The 21,010-nt window shown below is 35.3% G+C and overlaps 1 protein-coding gene across 1 annotated transcript in view; it reads right to left on the bottom strand.

Moving 5' to 3' along the window:
• LOC149785761 (major egg antigen-like) overlaps positions 1 to 20,922 on the bottom strand; it is a 60,261-nt gene extending 39,339 nt beyond the window's left edge. Inside the window, exon 1 of the mRNA XM_089979656.1 lies at positions 20,632 to 20,922. The gene's annotated coding sequence lies outside the window, so the exon portion shown is untranslated. The remainder of the gene's footprint in view (positions 1 to 20,631) is intronic.
• Positions 20,923 to 21,010: the final 88 nt, after the last annotated feature.

Raw genomic sequence — 21,010 nt, 5'->3', positions numbered from 1 at the left:
GATTCCAATACCTTCATGACGTGCCATATCTTCTTTTCTTTTTCAGAAACAGTTATTAAATGACAGAAAAATACAGATGCGGATACGTGAAACTAGTATAATACAAAGGGCAGATTAAGTTGAAATACTGCTAAAATAATAAAATGGGCTTGATTGTTTCATTTGCAACAAATCAATATGCCGGTAGATAATTAGTATGACAGATTTCACAGCTTGGTTTGGACACTGCTTCTGAAATGCAGACAGAGTTCTTGCGAATATATTCTTCTAACGAATCTTTATTTGCCAGCGTTTCGATCCATGATTCTGTCTCTCTTCAAATTTGACAAGGGAGATTGAGAGATTGGAATCTATTTGTGGGGCTGGAGTTGTTGGTGGGGTTGATTGGCGGATTGTAGCTTCTTACAAGGTGTCCGCTTTTATATGGTTATCGTTATCTAGAGGTTGGTCGCCATCGGTGTTGTTGCCCGGATCGAGTAAATATTAATCTAAAGTGTGAAATTATGGATGGAATAAATAGAGATCTGAGTAGATATATAGAACAGAATGACACGATCCCCCGTACATGAAATACAACAATTTAATCAATTACATAAACAACTGTGATAATACCTTACGTTAGGAAATACACTTCTCGTTTGAAATAAATCATTGAGCGAATTTCAAACACAAAAATACTTATATAAATAGCCGATCTGTTTGAAATGATAGAACTGGTTCATCATAGAATTGAGTGAACAATCGAAGTCATTGCCTTGTACAACTTCATAACCTGCTTATTGCCGGTTCACTCCAACTTCACTGTGGCTGTTCTTCTTGGTCCTTTCGATTTTTTTCTTCTCCAAACTCTTTTGTCTCGCCTCTTTCGGCCCTCAAACTTTGTGTGGGTAGGTGGATACGTAAGTACGTATACTTGGATAAGTAGGCACGTGGATATGTCAGTGGAGCTATTTCCCCTTTCAAAATAAACAGACAAGCAACCTAAATCTTCTGTCAGATATCATACTTGGAAAAGATCATTACTCCCCTCTCGTTATGTCAGATATCGTCCTATCGGAATTCGAACATATACAAAAGGATATCTGGTCAAGCAAAACATGGCAGACCATAAATAAACATAGTTTCATAAGATTAATGTACTTCCTAACGGCTATTTCATCACTGACTCACATTAACATCACACGAGAAATAACAGTTCCGTTCTCGTCTCAATTACCAAAATGAATAAATGAAATTCATTAAATGTCTTAACTACGTATTTTCAGCGAATATACACATTCAAGTCTTTAGCATACATGAAATCTCACTTCATGACTTAACAACGTTAATTGCAGTCAATACGCACTCAAGTCTTTATCATACGTGAAATCATCTAAGATCGGAGAATTCACACGGATTCTCGCAACTCGTATCAACTAAAGTAATGAATGAAATTCTTAGAATACCTGATTTCTATAACAATCAAGACGACAAATTCAAACAATTCATCAAACTTATATAAAACTTATATAAAAAAGATCATTGTACGAATTCAGATACATGAACTCAAAAACAGTTATACTCTGTTACGGGGTACAAAAGTTGCAAACAATAACATCCAACACAAAGTATATTCCCAGCCAAAATTTAATGTTCACCCAAGCTAGGGCTCAAGACGACTTCCCTTTACAGAGAACAATTTTTTAGTTTTACACCAGGGCAATAGTTTATCAAAACAACAGTGATGACAAATGCAGACTCCAACTCCTATGAGTCAGAATCTTTATCAGTATCAGATGTGAACTAGATAGAATTTGTTTCTAACATTACCATATCTGACCGCTTAAAATCCGTTAAACTAAAGCTACCATGTGCACCACTGTCTCTTGTCTTAATGATAATCAATATTTATACAATAAATTGGAGGGAAATGTTAAGCATTAATATGACGGCAACATACAAGAAAATTGATCTACGGATTTAAACAAATACATTCATGCAAGTATAAGCAAATAAGTTCAAGCAAATCATTATATTGGTATCAACGAATTACATAATACTGACGCAAATACCTTGTGCTTACAAGCTTTATTCGCTTCTACCGCCATAATTGTGTCCGTCGACTTTCCAGACATCCAGTCTTCGGATAAATATTTACGAGAGAATTTCTTCTAAATTCAATCTTGGAGTCTCCTATATTTTTTTCTCTTGCAGGAAAACGTAGACTGGCTAAATTTTGCGATGGGGCGTATTAAAACCAAGAAATTTAGGGTGGGAAACACGCCTCTTATTTAGCGTAACCAATCAACTGTGGTCAGTCGGACGTCTAGATTTCCGAATAACTGATCCTGGACAATCTCAACTCTGACATTTTCGATACAAAGATCATTTTCCTTCTAGTCTGTCTGACTGTTAAATAAACGAAGGCTTAATTGAGAATCACTTCCTCTCACGACACAGACAATACAAAATCATTTCAGTATAGCGATTTAACACACGCCTGTCCCCATAAATCTAATTAACTGTTCTCAAACGCAAATTAATGTGCTCTTTATAGATCGACATAAATTTGCACCCTTACACTATTCTTCCATTGAAACTTCATTTGCCATCATTTTGATCCATGATTCTGTTCCTGTATAAGACTGACATCCATTCGCTCTTTCGGATAACTGCAAACGAGCTGGGATACATTGATATTGCATGTAGATGGACACTAATTACGATGACGACGATGATGATAATGATGGTGACGACGATGATGACGATTAAGACAACAGTGACGACGACCACAATGATGATGGTAATAACATCAATGGATCACAAACCACATTCAGCAATGAATAACTCCACAGACTGAGGCGACACCAAGGTAAATGTGTTTCATCATGTTCAGTAGAAAATCCGTTTATGATCCATTATTTGAAACAGCAGATAGATTCTTTTTCGTTTCGGATTTTTCTGTCCGGAAATAACAATAACTGCAGCACGAACTACAGCCGTGATAAAAGGCTAAGACAAGAAGCGAATCACTCAGTGGCTGAAGTAACGATATGAACATTGTATGGTGAAATAATAATAATAATAATAATAATAATAATAATAATAATAACAATAATAATAATAATAATAATAATAATAATAATAAAGTAAAAGTTGATCAAATGTTGATATTTTAAAAACGGCAGATCTCAGTCTACATGTGTGAAGGGGAAAATTTCTGGCGATCTATGAAGAATACATTAGTTTGAGACCAGATAACAACTAATTAATTTTTGGGGACAGGCGGCTTGTTAAATCGCTATACTGCGAGAATTTCTAAATATATGGTCGGTGACTGTGGTGATTCCTAATTACACTTGTGTTTATATATCAGCTAGATGGACTATTAAGGACACGGTAAACTTCGATTTCATAAGGAACTGTCAAAATTGGAATTTTCCATGAACAAGTAGTCGCAACGTAGAAGGTCAAATTGGCCACAGATTTGGCGCCTAGTTATATAAAAGGCGGAAAATATATTTAATCCTGATTGGTTACGCTAAATAAGGTGCGTGTTTCCCACACTAAATTTCCTAATTTTAATATCGCCATATCGAAAATTTTAATCAGTCTCAGATTTTCTCCAAGAGAAAACAAGTGTAAGAGGACCCCGATAGTAAATTTGGGAGAAATTCTTTCGTAAAACTGTTGTCCAATGTCGAGGAAATCAGACGAACAAATTTGGCGGTAGAAGCGAGGGACGCTGAAAGCTCAACGGTATCTGTGACAATTCCATGTAATTTGTTGATGCCATATATAATGCTTTGCTGAATTTATTTACTTATATTTGCATAACTTTAATTTTTACATTCGTATATCAACTGGCTTTATGAAGTATAACTGAGTTGAGTTTATGCAAAGGAAGTCGTACATTAATCTTTAGATAAGTTTGACGAATTGTTTGAATTTGTCGTCTTATTTGCATAAGAATTAAGTTCTAAGATTTTCATGCATTATATTAGTTAATATGAGTTACGAGAATCCGTATGAATTCACCGAATTTAGAAGATTTCACATATGATTAAGGTTGAGTGTGTATTCTCCGAATATGACGTAGTAAGCATTAAATGTATTTCATTCATTGACTTGTGTAAACTGAGGCTGGCTTGGAACCGTTATGCCTCGTGTGGTGTTAATATATGGTGTTAATGCGCGATGAATTAGCCATTCGACTAACTAGGGTCGTTATAGGACATGTGGAGCCGACTGATAGCCTTAGCATCTGTTTAGCATCGATAGTAAGATCTGATAACGAGAGGGGGATAATGCAAGCCCCTGTTATCATAAACAACATAAAATTTAGGTTGTCTCTATTTATTTTTAAAAGGGAGAAAATAGCTCCTGTGACGTATTAACTCTGAAACGTATCCTGTGACGTATTAACTCTGAGACGTATCCTGTGACATATTATCTCTGAGACGTATTCTGAGACGTATCCTGAGACGTATAGTGAGATGTATTATCCTGCGATCCAGGAAATCTACGTGCCACACACAGAGTGAGGACCGAAAGAGGCAAGACAGACGGAACAGCTACAGTGGAAGTGGAGTGAACCGGAGGAACAGGTTATACAATTGTACAAGGCATTGACTTTGATTATTCACTCGATCCTATGATGAACTAATTCTATCAGTAAAACAGATCGGCTACTTTATTTAAATATATTTGTGTTTTTTTTGTAATTCGGTGAAAGTTTTATTTCTAGAAGCAGAGGTGGGCTCGTGTTGGTCTGTTCAATATCTGTGCTCAGATCTCTATCTATTCCACCTATAAGTTTCATCACTTATATTTATATTTACTCGAACCGGGCAATAACATCGAGGGTGGTCAACCTCTAGATAACGAGAACCAAATTAAGCGGACACATTGAAAAAAGGTACAATCCGCCAACCCACAAACCTCTTGCAAGAAGAGGGGACTTTGTGTAAATTTTATACAAAGTGGACCGTGGGTCGCTTACAGCATGTATATGGTAAAGCTCTCGATTATGGTTATCGCTCAGGTTTGTCGAAGCTGTTGATTGATTTGGGTAGTAATAGTAACACATTTTATCAAGTAATGTTATGGAATGATGGATACCTTGCCAAAATCGCACTTCATTATTTATTTTTTTGGGAGCTAACTCGGAAAGATCGATACATTTGTTAATCAATTCAGTAACAGCCACTAACCAAACTCTATTTGTTTTTCATCAAGAAGGTACCCACGCTTCTGACAAATGCTGCATCTTCAGGAAAGCTTGCGATGTTCTTGATTGTTTTACTCTGTCAAGGACGTAATTTGAGCGTTAAATGGTACGTTTCTATCGACTCTTACTTCGACTGCTATCTGATTAAAATCAGATCTCCGATGTCCTACGTGAAGACAGAGGAGATCTGATTTTATCCGATTGACTTTGACTGTACCTAGACTTGTTACCAAGTAATCAAGTGGAATAATTTTTTGTCTCAAATATTCATCTTCAAATTCCCTTAACTTCCATCCTTCACTAATGAAGATTACACGGAGGCGTATGTCTAGACACCGCATAAAAGAATCTTAGAAAAATATGTAATTACAATTAAAATAAATGATAGACACAGGTATGACTACCTTTAAAATCTCAGAGCTGAGACCCCAACAGGACTGAATGAACGAGATACAATGCACGCTTATTATCTCCAGAACTGTCCCATCCCGAACCCCTTCCATTTTCTATTGTTCTTTACGATGAGTGTCTGTGACAGAAATGGATTCTGGATATTGTACGAATCATTTCTCTGCATCTAGCCGCTTGCTTACCGAATGTGCTCGTTTATAAGTCGGGTCCAGGTGCATACAACATAAACCTAGGTATGCCGTCGCATAAGGCCCCGGCAGATCGTACTTAAAAGAGAGTATGTAAGGTACGTTGTTTGAATATCTACCCAGTCCACGTGATCACTACATTTTGGACATAAATGAAGAGTTTGAAGTTCGAGTTAATATTACATTTATATTTAAATTTCAAAACATCCTAAATGATTTTCCATGTGTATTCATTCCACGAAAATGCAAAAGAGCCGGTTCTTTAAAAGGTTTCTTTTCTATTCTTCCTATATAATTTTGCAAGGCTGAACACTGAAGAGTTTACAAGTGTTTATCTTTAAAACAGACAAAATAAGATACATGTAGGAGTTTTGAACCATAATCGATATTTATACTGATGCTTGGAGCATGCATGGAACTAAAACTGCCAGTACACTGAAAATGTTATTAGTACGGCTGCAGGTGACTGGTCTACATGTACCAGGTCATGTCAATAGCCAGCAGAGACGGTCATTAGGTCATCTGCAGCTGACTGGTCTACATGTACTAGGTCTTGTCAATAGCCAGCAGAGAAAACCATTAGGACGTCTGCAGTTGACTGTGCCTGGCTGCCTCCATATTGTTTTCGGACAAAGCACCGAGAGATGCTTAGTAACACGTAGTTATTCACGACATACAGGCAACAATAAAGTTGTTTTCATTTGCACTTCCCTCACTATGTAATGTTTTGATATATTCTACTATAATATATGAGTGTGTACAGTAATACTGTTGTACATTTTATTTCTTTGTCATCCTTTTGTATTGCTTTCAAATCTACGTTCAGTAAAGCAATTGTATGTATACATTAAAGGAATATATATATATATATATATATATATATATATATATATATATATATATATATATATATATATATATATATATATATATATATATATATATATATGTGTGTGTGTGTGTGTGTGTGTGTGTGTGTGTGTCCCCCAAATGAATGTGTAGAAACCAGTAATATTCATTTATATCAACTTTGTTTCCTTTTCAGTTAATTTTTGTGTGTAAAATGTGTAACATTGTACGGGTGGCTGTCGTCATTAGGAGCAGCAATTTTTGTATTGCCGTTTCGATCAATACATGTATACAATTATACTTCCAGACAAAATGTAATTGTATATATCTTTTAATTAAGGAAATGCATTATCCACATAGTATAAATATAATCAACCAGTGCTGCTCTTTTCAACATCGTAACTCTAATGAACATAATGCATTCTTTTATATTCTAAACTGTCATTCAAAATTAAGAGTTGTTTGTAAAACAGACATTGAAATAAACATATAAATTTTCTCTCCTTTTTCTTAACTTTGTTACTGATTAACACATCAGAATCAGAAAAGGTAAATAACATTACAAATGCAAAAAAAAAAAAAAATTATGCAATAAATACGCAACATTTTTAGATCCTACATGTATAATATCACATCAGCTATGCAGAGCGTCATTTTATGCGCTAAACAAAATATATTAAATAGTCACTTTCCTACATACATCCCTCTCTATATTGTTATCTATATTTGATTTAATTATATCTGATTTAATATATATTTATTTCAATTTAATTGTTTGTCAGTTTTAAATTTTTATTTTTTATTTTTCATTACATGATACTGTAATGTAAATTTATTCACTAGAGATGGTACTTTTTTCAGAAAATAGTTTGACCTTGACTGTTAGTTTATAAACACCAGATGTTGATCTAAATCCTACATTGTTTCAAAATTTGTATCATCCACCTAAACATGTTCTATTTTATTTTAAAATGATTGATTGTTGTCGAAGTCATGATGGGACTTCGGGTTTAAGATGTAAACTAATTTTGTTTATTATTTTTCTCAGAGTAAAATGATTGGTTTTCGTCAGGGTCACACTGGGTAGACGTGATCTTTAACAAGTATCTAGCTTCTATAAACTTCCAGAAGATGACCACGTGACCCCTTGTTTACGTTTCACAAGACCACATAACCTCTGTTTTGAGAATTATTCTCAGTTGCAGCTGGGCTTTTTCTTACACTAGAAGTTGTATGTTGTGCTGTTTTGGAGTTATTTCAAATTACGTGGATTCAAAAGGATTAATTCTGTTATTTTTCTGGAAAATTCGTGTGCTCATGTGAAATTGTTGAACAAGGAGAGGTTTATTTTTAATAAAGATTTATTCAGCTATCAGAAACCGGAGTGATAATTTTTGTTTCTATAAGGAACTGTAGAATTCAACACTACAGATTTCACCATACGTCATCGTCTTCCATCTTGGATTCTTCGTTGGGATTCGAACTTGAAATCATATGAACATTTTGTTATTAGGACTACTAAAGTTTTATTATTGATTAGTCTTGGATTGTTTTTGGATTTGATTCTATTAAACCGTAAGTTCATATTTTTTTTCATTTTTGCAGAATTTTTTTCAGGGAAATAAATTATTGTATTTTTTAAAGCTTGTTGTTTTCACTCTTTCTTGTATTACTGTTTATTCGAGCCTAAACACGTGACATAAGAATATGTTAAAATATGAATCACATATAACAATACTTTATTGACATTATTTAATGGGGGAGGGGGCTGTCAGTTTCCTTGGAACTTTCATCTCAGACTATTCAGGGTATATCTATCGATGATGAAATGCAAGGAATTTGTGTTGTACTGTTCTAGAAGATTCACCAAATTTGATTATTATGATTTATACAGTCTGCAGGCTTAAGCATCAATGTAACTAAATACTGGAATGCACGTCTATATTCAGATGAACAAATTTAACGCCTGGTACATGGTTTTCATTAAGAACAATAATAAGAATAATAACACTCAAAAGAAGACTGAACGCTATTACGCCAATTCGCCTTGTCCGAATGGCTATTTTTTTTAGAAACTGATATCACTGCGTGTGACGTTTCACAGAGGTAAAATGTACAAACGTCATACCATATTAAGGAAGCACTTCTAAAGTTTAAGTCCTAATAATTGACGGAATATGAAGTCAGAGATAAAATCCTTTGCATGAACAAGCACAGAATACTTGTTTTACAAGCCCCAGTTCGTTTGCACATCTCATGAACCACCATTTTCCAGCATTTTGTATTTTTATTCGAAAAGCTGGAATTTGCCGACACCATTTGATCAAAATATACCTGCATGAAATCGATAGGAATATGATTTATTTTCTCAAAAATCGCGAGCATAGCATTCGTCATGTCTTTAATCTGCAGACAGACGAGACGAAAGTACATCGTTGCTGAAATTTGACCTGGATCTCGCTATTTGCATTCCGAGTCACATGGCTATACAAATCTCGCAAACTACATGTCAATGACATCTGAGGTCATATAGTCACGTGATATCAACATTAAACAAATTTCCAAAGTTGTTATACATAGAATTTGAAAATATTATATAGAATTAACTTAATGTTTGTAAATAAATGCACACTTAATTCTTAACATAAATATTCTAAGAACAACGACCAGAAAACTGTTTTTAAGCAGCAGGATGGAGAAAACCATTTTCAACAAGTACGTATCAGCGATGTTTTTGTTGATATCACGTGACTACCGCATTGGAGTGCGCTGTCTGCTTAGTGAATCTGGTTTTACATCAAGTTGCTTCAGCATTTACAGATTTCCGGTCATTGTTATAAAAAAACTATTTTGAGAAGTTTGTGTTCTTTCATTTTTCTATCAATATTACGTGACTTTCATTAATATGTTCGATTTGTTTTTCTACAGCAACACTAGGAATGGGTTATTATTGATGTCACGTGACTATATGACCGCCGATGTCATTGACATGTAGGTTGCGAGATTTGTATAGTCATGTGACTGCAAATGGCGAGATCCAGGTCAAATTTCAGCAACGATGTCCTTTCGTCTTGTCTGTCAGCGGATCTAACAAACGCTATGCTCGCAATTTCTGAGAAAATAAATCATATTCCTATCGATTTCATGCATGTATATCTCGATGAAAGGTCGTTCAAATTTGCTAGGCCGGCTACTAAGCAGCTACCCAATGCCGACACCAAATGGTGTCGGCCAATTCCAACTTTTCGATAGGCAGTGGACTCTGATCCTACACCCCAACATCAATGTCCAAATATCAAAAATGGGGTGGCAAGGGTCAGAGGAAACTCGGACTAGCATGTGTCTGCATACAACGCTTGTTCGAACGGTATATTGTCTATTGTTACATCTTATCTTGAAATATGTCTTGGACGGACATACAGTATTTAAACAAACACCCCAAAAACGCATTGTGTTGACTGTACTAGGTCTCGTCCGTGACCCATATCTCTCAAGGCATGATGCACCAACAGGTGCTTATACAAATGATTTGAAAAGTGATTCATTTTAAAGCCTCAATTCTGTTTTGTTTATCTGTTGCTGTTGTTGTTGCGTGTGTGTGTGTGTGTCTTATGTTACGAGTTTAGGCTCTAATAAACAGTAACAAAAGAAAGAGTGAAAACAACAAGCTTTGAACATTTTAACAAATAATTTATTTCCCTGAAAAAACACTGTGAAAATGAAAAAGTAAGAACTTACGGTTTTAAGAATCAAATCCCAAAATAATCCACGAATTAAATTTTAGAAGTCTTAATAATGAAATGTTCTAAAGAATTCCAGTTCGAGTCCCGACAAAAAATTCCAAAATGGAAGGCGATGACATTACTGTAGCCTTTATGGTGCCGTAGCGTCTACAGTTCTTTGTTATTTCACAGACAATAATATTCCTGTTTGAATTTACGAAAAAAATTTAAATAAATGTCTTTGTTCAGGAATTCTGTATGAGCACTCAAATATTTCCAGGAAAAATAATTCTCTTTTAGAATCCAAATAATTTGAATAAAAATTAAAATATAACTCCAACTGGTCACAAACTCACACTTTCCAGTGTAAAAGCCCAACTTCCCAATTTCTCAATAAACAAAGGTTATACAGTAACTTGAGACGCAAAACAGATTCCCAGATGAGGGTCACGTGATCACATTCTTGACTGGTTTAGAAGGCATCTACAAGTCTAATGGCACGTAGTCCAGTACAGCATCGATTTCACTATTATCATTCACACATTAAAAATGAATTTTAAAAAGTGTTTTACTTGATTCTCAATCAAGGCCAGTAACTAGGACAGCATAAGATACAAAGTTTGGTGTTTACAACTAGCAATCAGGTAAAACTAATTTTCTTGAAAATATAAAATTCCTAGTTAACACAATTACATATAATGAAATTAAAAATAAAAAGATTTTTAAACTTACAAATAATTAAATCACATATACATAACAGCGTGTGTGTGTGTGTGTGTGTGATAGAATAGTTTATGTGGTGATAAACTGTATTTAAAGGTCAAAGAAACACGCCAAGCCAAGAAGTATTAGATGTGATCATTAAGTTGAGCTTAGGCCTAAAGCTGTTAAATCCGTCATGTCATGTAGATTTTGATAGGTCAAGTGCCATGTAGATTTCTAAAGGTCAAGGACCAGATGTACTTCGTTGCACGCAAATGTAAGCTGCAGGTGAAATTTCAAAACAAATTTTTGTTTTCAATATTAAAGCTGATAATTTCGTGAACAGATCGTAACCTATACGCTTATCAGGCCAACATAAAACTTGATTATATTAAAAAAGCACATGTCAAGAGGTAAAAACCACAAGTTTCTAGTGTATTTAAATGTAATATAAAGAAGCAAAATACGTGATGTAACGAAAAACCAACAGGTTAAAACTAGTGGTTTTCCATGATGAAATGCTTTCGCCAGATAACTGGCTTTTGTCATGAATAATTTGCATTTTTCCTACAAAAAAAAGAAAAAAAGAACAAAAACCCTATTATCCTTCTATCTCCTCGCTTTTTTCACGAAGATCTTTTTATCTAATTATATCCTTAAATATTTGCCGTATTTCTCACAAAATTAGCGTTCCTTGCTGAATATGTCATATTTCTGTTTCTTTTTAAATGAAGAATCTTGTCAGAATTACTCGTCTTTCTTGACGAAAAAGTCAGATATTTTCATAAAGATTGTTCTTTATTTGTCAAAGGAATCAAGTTTTGGATTTTTATCTAGTTATATTTGACTTGTAACAGACAATCTTTGGTGAAGGAGGTTTTATATTTTCGTGAAGGTTACAATTCTGTCTCGAAATAATGGCAATTGTGCAAGTAGTAACTATTCGTGAAAGAATTATATCGGCATCGAAAGATACCTGTTTTCTTCAAGAAAGTGACAACTGTCCTAATTACATTACATTACATTACATTACACTTTTAGTTCACGAATTTTAACTTTATCTTGAAGTTTTTGCAATTTTTCTAACCTTACTCTTGCTATGTAGACAATACTGTAAGTTCCTGTTAAGTTTTCACTTTGTACTTACAAAACTAAATTAGTTGTTGATTTTAATAAACTTGTTAGTTTCGCTTCTTTCTTTTGCTTAGTTTAAGATCATAGAGTCGATACACCTTAAATTCGTATGTATACATACATACATACATACATCTTCAGGAAAAATGTGCATTTTTCACACAAAAAGCGACAATATTTATAAAAACTGACTATGTTTCGTGAAATTCATAAAAATGGCATCATTTTTTTTTACATGTAGTGCATATTTTTCAATTAAAATTATCACAATTTTTTCTTTACGATTTTGGGCAGTAATGGCTAAATTAATCTCCGTGAAAAAGTAATCCTTCACAAATGATTGTACATTTTTGTGAAAAAGACACTTTTGTTCGAGAAAAAGTCACCAATTTCATTGAAAGCATTTCTGCTAGAAAATAAAATACGTTAATGCCATAAACGCCATTCATATAAGACGACACGATGTAATGCATCCCAATTACATTTAGATGGCATTTAGTTTTAGCCATCTTCGCTAGCCAAGGTTCCGATATGATAACCCTATCTACACCTTGGCGGATCGAGCAGCTGTATTGGTACTTTGTCGTAGCGACATCTATTGGATTTCATGTGTTGCCTCCCTTAATATGTAATGACAACTAACCAACAGAGTAGTGCATTTTACATCGGCCAAAAACGGTGGTGGCAATTGACCTAAAAAGGATACTTTATAAGCTTAACATCAAAAGTATGACTATGTACAAGACTGAAGCCATTGCAGGTGTAAAGAGTGAAAGGTATTTGTGCAAACACAGACAGGCACTGTAAAATTACTTTCTTATCAGTCCATTCAAGTTTTGTGCTCCCTTGTCTCGATCACGTAAGAACAGTGTTCAAACTTGAACAACTTAACGTTTTTGTTGGATGCGGTTGCAAGCCACCGCATCCAATTAGATTCACAGACCCGAAGCACAGAAATATCTTCTCGATATGCCATGGTGTAGAGAGGGTTATAGGAACCTTGGCTAGCGAAGATGAGTTTTAGCGAGATCGTGATATAAAACGACACGATATAATGCATGCCAATTACAATTAGCTGGTATGTAGTTTTAGCGAGATCGTGCTGTACAAATGTTATTTGCGAGCACTTTGCCTGACAGGTCTAAGGAAAGTCATTATTATTCCGGAAATCGTCCGGAACAATTCCGCTGATTGTCTTCATTTATTATGGAAAATGCCGGATCATACTGCATACTGTAGATGTGCAATATATTGATCCTAAAAAATATTGATCTAGGCTATAACTACCGTCAGTACTCGCTTATAAGAAAAGTATAGCTACAAACTGCACTGATCCAGATCTGCCGGCACATCATGCGCCGGCAGATCTGGGTCAGTGCAGCTTTTAGGTGTAATAAGAAATAAAGAAACAACATTGACCCTGATCTGCAGGTGCATTATGCTACAGTAGATCAGAATCTTTGTTGTTTGTGGTTTTAATCCACTTATAAGTGAGAATAGACGGTCCTAATTGCGATACTATTATTACCTAGTAGTTGCAAGGCTCATCAGACCAAGGTCGTTGCAGAGTTAATGGTTTGCCAATATCGATGTCACAGAATTTCGCTCTTGAGGGAAAAGATAGCAAGTACAATATATTCATTTAATTAGTAATTTTGCTGTCTATCAAGAAAATATCCACTCCTAACAAAGTAGATGCTTTAAAAATGTATGAACCATATTTACATTTCATCTTTTCCTGTCATGTAGTATTCAATGCTAGTTTTGCTTAGTTGTTTTTGTTTCTTCTTCTAATTTCCTTCCTTGATTGCGCCCGCATTTATCATGCATAATTGGGAAAAATAGAAGAAGCAATACATAATCCCAGATCTTTACAGTTTATTGCGAACTTAGCGGCCCTGAATTTATGTCATTTCCCCAACAAACAACAAGCCGTTGCGTTGTGTAAATCGTGGTAAGCTTTGCTCTATAAATGAATTTCTCTCTTTTTAAATTTAAACACACACACACACACACACACACACACACACACACACACACACTGCAGTAGCTTCTATTAAGCAACCACTGAAAAGATAGAAAAAGTGTGGGAAGTTAATGGAGGCTGGTGTTGATGAGAGATCAAATATACATATGAAATGTTAAGAAATGAGCATCTGACGTTTTTGCTTAAGGGGGGTGACAGTTAAAGGGGGTTGTACTGTGTATAACAACGGTCTTTAACATGGCAACAAAGAAATGTAACTGATCTTTCATCTAATTCATATCAGCATCAATTATTAAAAATTACTTTCTCAAGACTCGTTTTATTTCAAATTTCTAGGAACCACGATAGTCTAACAAGAGTAGTGTTCATTTCTATCACTGGTCTTCCAAAAATTAAATATTTTTCAAGCCGACATGTTCAAATTTCCATCAACTTTCAGAGATCAAAGCTGACGTACCATTTCAACTGTTTTGCGTTACAAATAACGTTTAATGCACACTAAGCTGGGAAGATCTGCAACTCGGATATATTATATATCCAATATATTATATATCCACGAATGTAATTTTCTGCTGGTTCTGAAGGCATTACGCTAATGGATGAAATTGTTAGTGTTGTCTTGGGGTTTTACGCCGTTTCCCAGCGCAAGATAGGTTATATATGGCGGTCAGTATAACTGGTGGATGAAGAGACGGGGAAAACCCTATCAAGAACCACAGATCCACGAGACGCAACTGGCATCTTTTTCAAGTAGCCATTTAGCCAAGCCTGAGACTCGAACCAACGCGGACAGAGGTGTTATGGTATTGATCGGTAAATTCGAGCGCTTTAGACCACTCGGCCACCCAATGGACGAAATAATTTCATTATTTCCGGATGGTACTAAAGGACAAAATAATTTCATTTCCGATGGAATTGAGGGACGAATGTATCTCATTTCCTGGTGGTACTGAAGGACGAACTTATCTCATTTCCTAATGGAACTGAGGGACGAACTTATCTCATTTCCTGATGGAACTGAGAGACGAACTTATTTCATTTCCTGGTTGTACTGAGGGACAAACTTATCTCATTTCCTAATGGTACTGAGGGTCGAACTTGCCTCATTTCCTGCCGGTACTGAGGGACAAAATAATTTAATTTCCTGATAGAACTGATGGAAGAACTTATTTCATTTCCTGGTGGTACTGAGGGACGAACTTATCTCATTTCCTAATGGCACTGAGGGACGAACTTATCTCATTTCCTAACGGAACTGAGGGACGAACTTATCTCATTTCTTGGTGGTACTGAGGGACGAACTTATCTCATTTCCTGATGCAAATGAGAGACGAAATAATCTAATTTATGAGATGTGTGCAATTCTACGGAACGGAGAGCACACTATGAATCATTGTTTTAAACAGGCCACACTCGAAGATTTGGTTTCAGAAACTGTAAAAATGTCAGTTTGTGGAGAGTCCTAATAAGAGAAAAAGAGAAGGCTCATTAAACTGTCCAAAAAGCTGCACGTGTTTTTCTGTTTCATCGACAGTATCGGCTAATGAGTAGTCATGCAGAACAACAGCTTATGTTAACATCAAGAACGGTAACCTGAAGTGACAGGAAACTACATTTTGAATTACCTGAATCATCCGGAAGCATACACAAATCCTAAAAACTATGAGGCGCCGTAGCGGACAAAAGCTGGTCCAATCAGAACGTTGTTATTGAAATTTTAATGTCATATGTCCAGAATTCCAATTTCACGTGTTATATCAAAAATACTTGTCGTTAGAATTCCATTTTCTCGGTCGAGATTTTAGATTGCATCTGTTGAATTAAACAGTAGTGGTTGAAAGTTACATTTTCTAGGTCGAGGTTTCAGATTGTGTCGTTTGAATTACACGGCGGTGGTTGAAATTTCAATGTCATATGTCGAGAATTCCTAATTTACGTATTGGTTCAAAGAGTTTATGTTGAACGTTCCATTTCATATGTTGAGTATTTAGATTTCGTCTGCTGAATTACACAGCACTGGTTGAAAATTCGATGTCCAATATCGAGTATTTAGATTGTATCTTCTGAATTACACAGCGGTTGTAGAAATTTTAATATCATATGTTGAGAGTTTCAATATAACATGTTGAATCATATTGATTGTGTTAAAAGTACTATTTCGTATGTTGAGTTTTTAGACTATATCTGTTGAATTACACAGCGGTGGTTGGACATTTTATTGTGCTTGTCAGAATTGTTATTTTTATATGGTGAAATGCTGTGTTGGTGTTAAAAGTAACATTACACAATGTCCACTTTAATAATAAAAAATAATATCGAGTATTAAGATACATCATTGGTGTATTCAATTATGAGGCGCTGTTACATTTCATGCATTTACAGTTTGAAAGTTACCATTCACAGGTCGAGAATTACTATGAAGTTCTTCGCTAGAGGTCGCTCTAGTGAAAGGACTGCGTTATTTTTAAACAAGGAGGCTGCGTCTCGTTGCTGTGAAATTAAAGAGATGAAAAATAAATACTTGCCATATGAAATGGAACTTTCATCACAAACAGTTACATACAACGTGTGAATTAGGGATTCTCGACATATGATATTGAAATTTCAACCACCGCTGTGTACTTCAAAATATACACTGTAAAAAAAAAGACGACGTAGGAAATTAAACAATAAACCACCACCGTGTAATTCAACATATAAAGTATAACATCTCGATCTTGAAAATAGAACTTTAAGGACATGCAATTTGGTTCAACACCTGATACTGGATTTCTCGACATACGACATCGAAATTTCAACTGCAACTCAAACATCAACAAATAACCAGCGTCACGAGACGAGAATTGAACATAGCACTTAAAACAGTATTCGCGTAGTGCAGGAAATCATTTCGGAAGGGCGGTTTCAATGTCCCTGCCTGAAATACTTATATTTGTTACGCTATCTTCTGTTTCTCACCTTGCTTTTTGTGCGTACTTTTGAAGCAGTATTTGTTTCTCTGGCACTGTAGTGTGTATTGTATATCTGACTTTACAAATGCTGTCTACATGAAACATTGACTTAAATATACTGTCTACATGAAACATTGACTTAAAAATACTGTCAACATGAAACATTGACTTAAAAATACTGTCAACATGAAATGCTGAGTTAAATATAATGTCCTCATGAAATATGGACCTAAAAATTACTTTCTTCTACAAATATTGTCAACACGAAACTTTGACATAAAAACACTGTCCACATGAAACATCGACTTGAAAATACTGTCCACATGAAACATTTGTATACATTTCTTTGAGTTGATTTACAAGTTATTGCTACGCTGAAAATTGATCGCAGAACTCTGTCATAGCCATCATTAGGCAATAACTGTTAAGTCCTTTATTCAACATTGTGATGATCAGGTAAGTTAATATGAACTTGCCCAATTCTTAAAATAAATGCATTTTGCATGTTCGATTCTGATTATCTGCTTATTTAGAACTAAATGGCTTTTTGGAGTATTTACCGTACACACACACACACACACACACACACGACTCATTCAAATGCAGCATAATTCATAAAATAATAATCTTAATAATCTTAATAATAATAATAATAATAATAATAATAATAATAATAATAACCTTGAATCTTATTGTAAAGAAGAAAGTTAATTCATTCATTTGATCAAATACGAAAAACAAAAAAGCTTGTTCAGAAGTGAAAGTGTAAAAATGTGAATAACGCTATGGAATGATGGCATACAACAATTAGGGCCGCTGCACTATTGGGTCTAATTTAAATTACGGTTGGCATGTGCAAAGCAGCCGAGTGTTCATTGTGAGCTTTAAATTAGAAAATAAATGACGAACGCTTATTTTTATTATTATTTCCCATTGCAGTGTTATTTACGAAAATTAATGCCAACCAGCCAACGCAGGAAACAAATTGCATAAATTTAAAGTGGTAAGAGAGGATCACGTATTTTATATGCCATTTTACCCTTCCTGATAACAACATAAAACATGGAAATAGTCAAGGGTAACCTTAACAAAGCAAATGCAATTTAAGAAAGTTACAGAAGGAACGGTACAACTATCCAGGGCTTTAGAGTTTCACAAGATAAAGCAGACGACACATTACCAATACCAAACTGCGAAACTGTAAATAGACTCCTAAATAGAATATCCCCAAACTTCTAATGATGACTGCATGCAATATTTCTGTAATGTTCCTTTCTTCTTCTGACTTCGTTCAATATTCCTGTTGCTTGATAAAAATATTGTCATACTTTATATAAAAAATAATTCGCGAAATTCAATTACTGTATATACTAACTTATAAATCGAGTCAAAGTGCAAGCAACAAAGATCATGATCTGCCGTCGCATACCGCACCTGCAGATCAAAGTCTATGTTGTTTGTTCTACTGATTATTCTTAACAAACTGCGCAAACTCAGATCTGTCTGCGCATTATGCGACGGTTGGTAGATCTGGGTCTGTGCAGTTTACAGTTGGACTCGTCTTATAAGCGGGTACATAGGGTATATACTTGTACATACAAACAAATGATAGCAACCTCAGAAAATAACAATTACAAGTCAGTATTGATAGCATAAAGTTAATTTGAAACTACTGTACCAAAATTACACATGGCATTTCTTTAGTCATAAACTCCAGATGTAGAGAGATTTAACATAATGCGGTAGTAGTACATTCCATAAAACGGGAGTGCTATTAATGTTTTCAGTAAAATAAAAACAATTGGACGAGTCAGCAAAGAATATTATAAAACAATTTGATTTATCAGTGACTAAGATAATATCCGTCATTCTGACATACGATAGCGTAGCACGTATATGAATGTACAATAGATGCATACACATTCCCCTTAACACCATCAGCATCATTCACATCTGGAAGAAGGAGAACAAGATCGCATAAAACACATTTATCATTGTCAGGAAAGAGTATCACAGCCTAATAATGATAGTACATGCTCTGCAATGCCTGCTCCTTAATGTGTTCACGTCCACGAAATGAATTTAGTTTGGTGTTTGGTGATTTACAACACAATACATGCTTTACAATACCTGCTACCTAGTATGCTCTCGAAATGACATTGATTTATTTTTGTTGCCGTAAAGCAACACAAGTATATTATTTTATACCGCTCCGGTGGCCTAGTGGTCAGAGCGCTCGCCTCGGATGCGGGAGGTCGTGGGTTTGATACCCGGCCGAGTCTTACCAAAGACTTACAAAAACGGTACTAACAGCTGCATCGCTTGGCGCTCAGCATTAAGAGGTTAGTGTTAGGACTGGTCGGCTTGGTGTCAGGATAATGTGACTGGGTGGGACATCATGCTTCATGTCTGCGGCATGATGCCCCAGTGCTAGACATCACTATAAACTATCACCATGCAGACATCGTAGCGATATGACTGAAAAATTGTTAAAGCTACGTTAAAAATCCAAATCACACACACACACACACACACACGTTATTTTATTGGCACAACGTGTATTACCGAAGGACACACTACGGTTACCGATCCGGTCTGATCGGATAATCGGATTCGAATCCGTATCATTTTGGTTGCCAGCCTGGCAAACTAACCAATGAGCCACCGTGGCTTCCGTCGAAATGGAGGTTAGGAACGATCAAAATTCAGATCCTTGCGGTCCACATTAACTAAGCGTGAGAAAATCTCTATCGATATAAAGTGTTCCCATAAGTCAATATTTTTGTTCTCTCTCTCTCTCTCTCTCTGTGTGTGTGTGTGTGTGTGTGTGTGTGTGTGTGTGTTAGGCATGATCTACATATTTTGATTATGAAGAATTCAGGGGGCGTCAGGAAACTTGATTCAAAATGAAAACATGGCAGACTGTGTATGTAGTTGAACATCATTAGGAAACATGTGCAGAAAAAATATGAAAAGTTTCCAGTTTTGACAAATGGTAAACAACGTCATTTCAGGTTGTTACGTTGGGGCTATGCTGCAATTTTTAACCATATGTCGAAGCAATTAGGTTTAATTGCGTTCGATGCCCACAATATATCCAGCACCAAACTAAAAAAGTAAAACAAATAAAAGGCTGTGGACTTTACGCGGTCGAGCTGGTCTACTGCATTTTAAATATCTTAATCAATACTTGGATATGTTTGTTAAACGTATGCATAGAACATATGATCTAAGCATAGCAACGCCAATTTATTATTTACAGAATCGAATAAATATGAATAATGCGTGTTAGTAAGATTAACACCAAGATAACGGTGAAACGCCTCTTATCAGTGCCTTGAGATTCTCTTAAATCGTTAATATCACCAAATTATCCTGATATTGAGGGTATTATCGTAACATCTTGCCAATTTGCTAGCGAAATCAAATACTCAGATTAAGAATTTCAGTTTCCTTGAGATAAATGATGCAAACTTACCTGGAATGATTTCGTGGTACAACCAAACGTGTTTTGATGTATCCTTTGATTTATAATCCTAATTATCTGCGTTATCACTGATTTCACACCGAACACTGAACTTGACACAAGACTTCCACAGCCAAAACGAGATTATGGAGAGATTCTAGAACTATCCACGGAACGCTCTTGTGCTGTTGCTTGTTGGCAGAGGCAGAATGAGTAATTCGCAGCAACCATAGATTTAAGCTCCTTTTTCAGTGGTTGCAGGATTATAGAATCTAATCTGTTAGCCCAGTATATCACACACTAAAGTACCAAACAGACGACTCATAGACGATAATGCCTGCAGATTTACAGAGAAATCATTGCGCGAAGGAAAAATAACACAACACTAGAT

Source organism: Sinohyriopsis cumingii, chromosome 13 (genome assembly GCF_028554795.1).
Source record: "Sinohyriopsis cumingii isolate HCF-2022 chromosome 13, ASM2855479v2, whole genome shotgun sequence".
Classification (NCBI taxonomy): domain Eukaryota; kingdom Metazoa; phylum Mollusca; class Bivalvia; order Unionida; family Unionidae; genus Sinohyriopsis; species Sinohyriopsis cumingii.
This window is presented reverse-complemented; position numbering and strand designations above follow the sequence as displayed.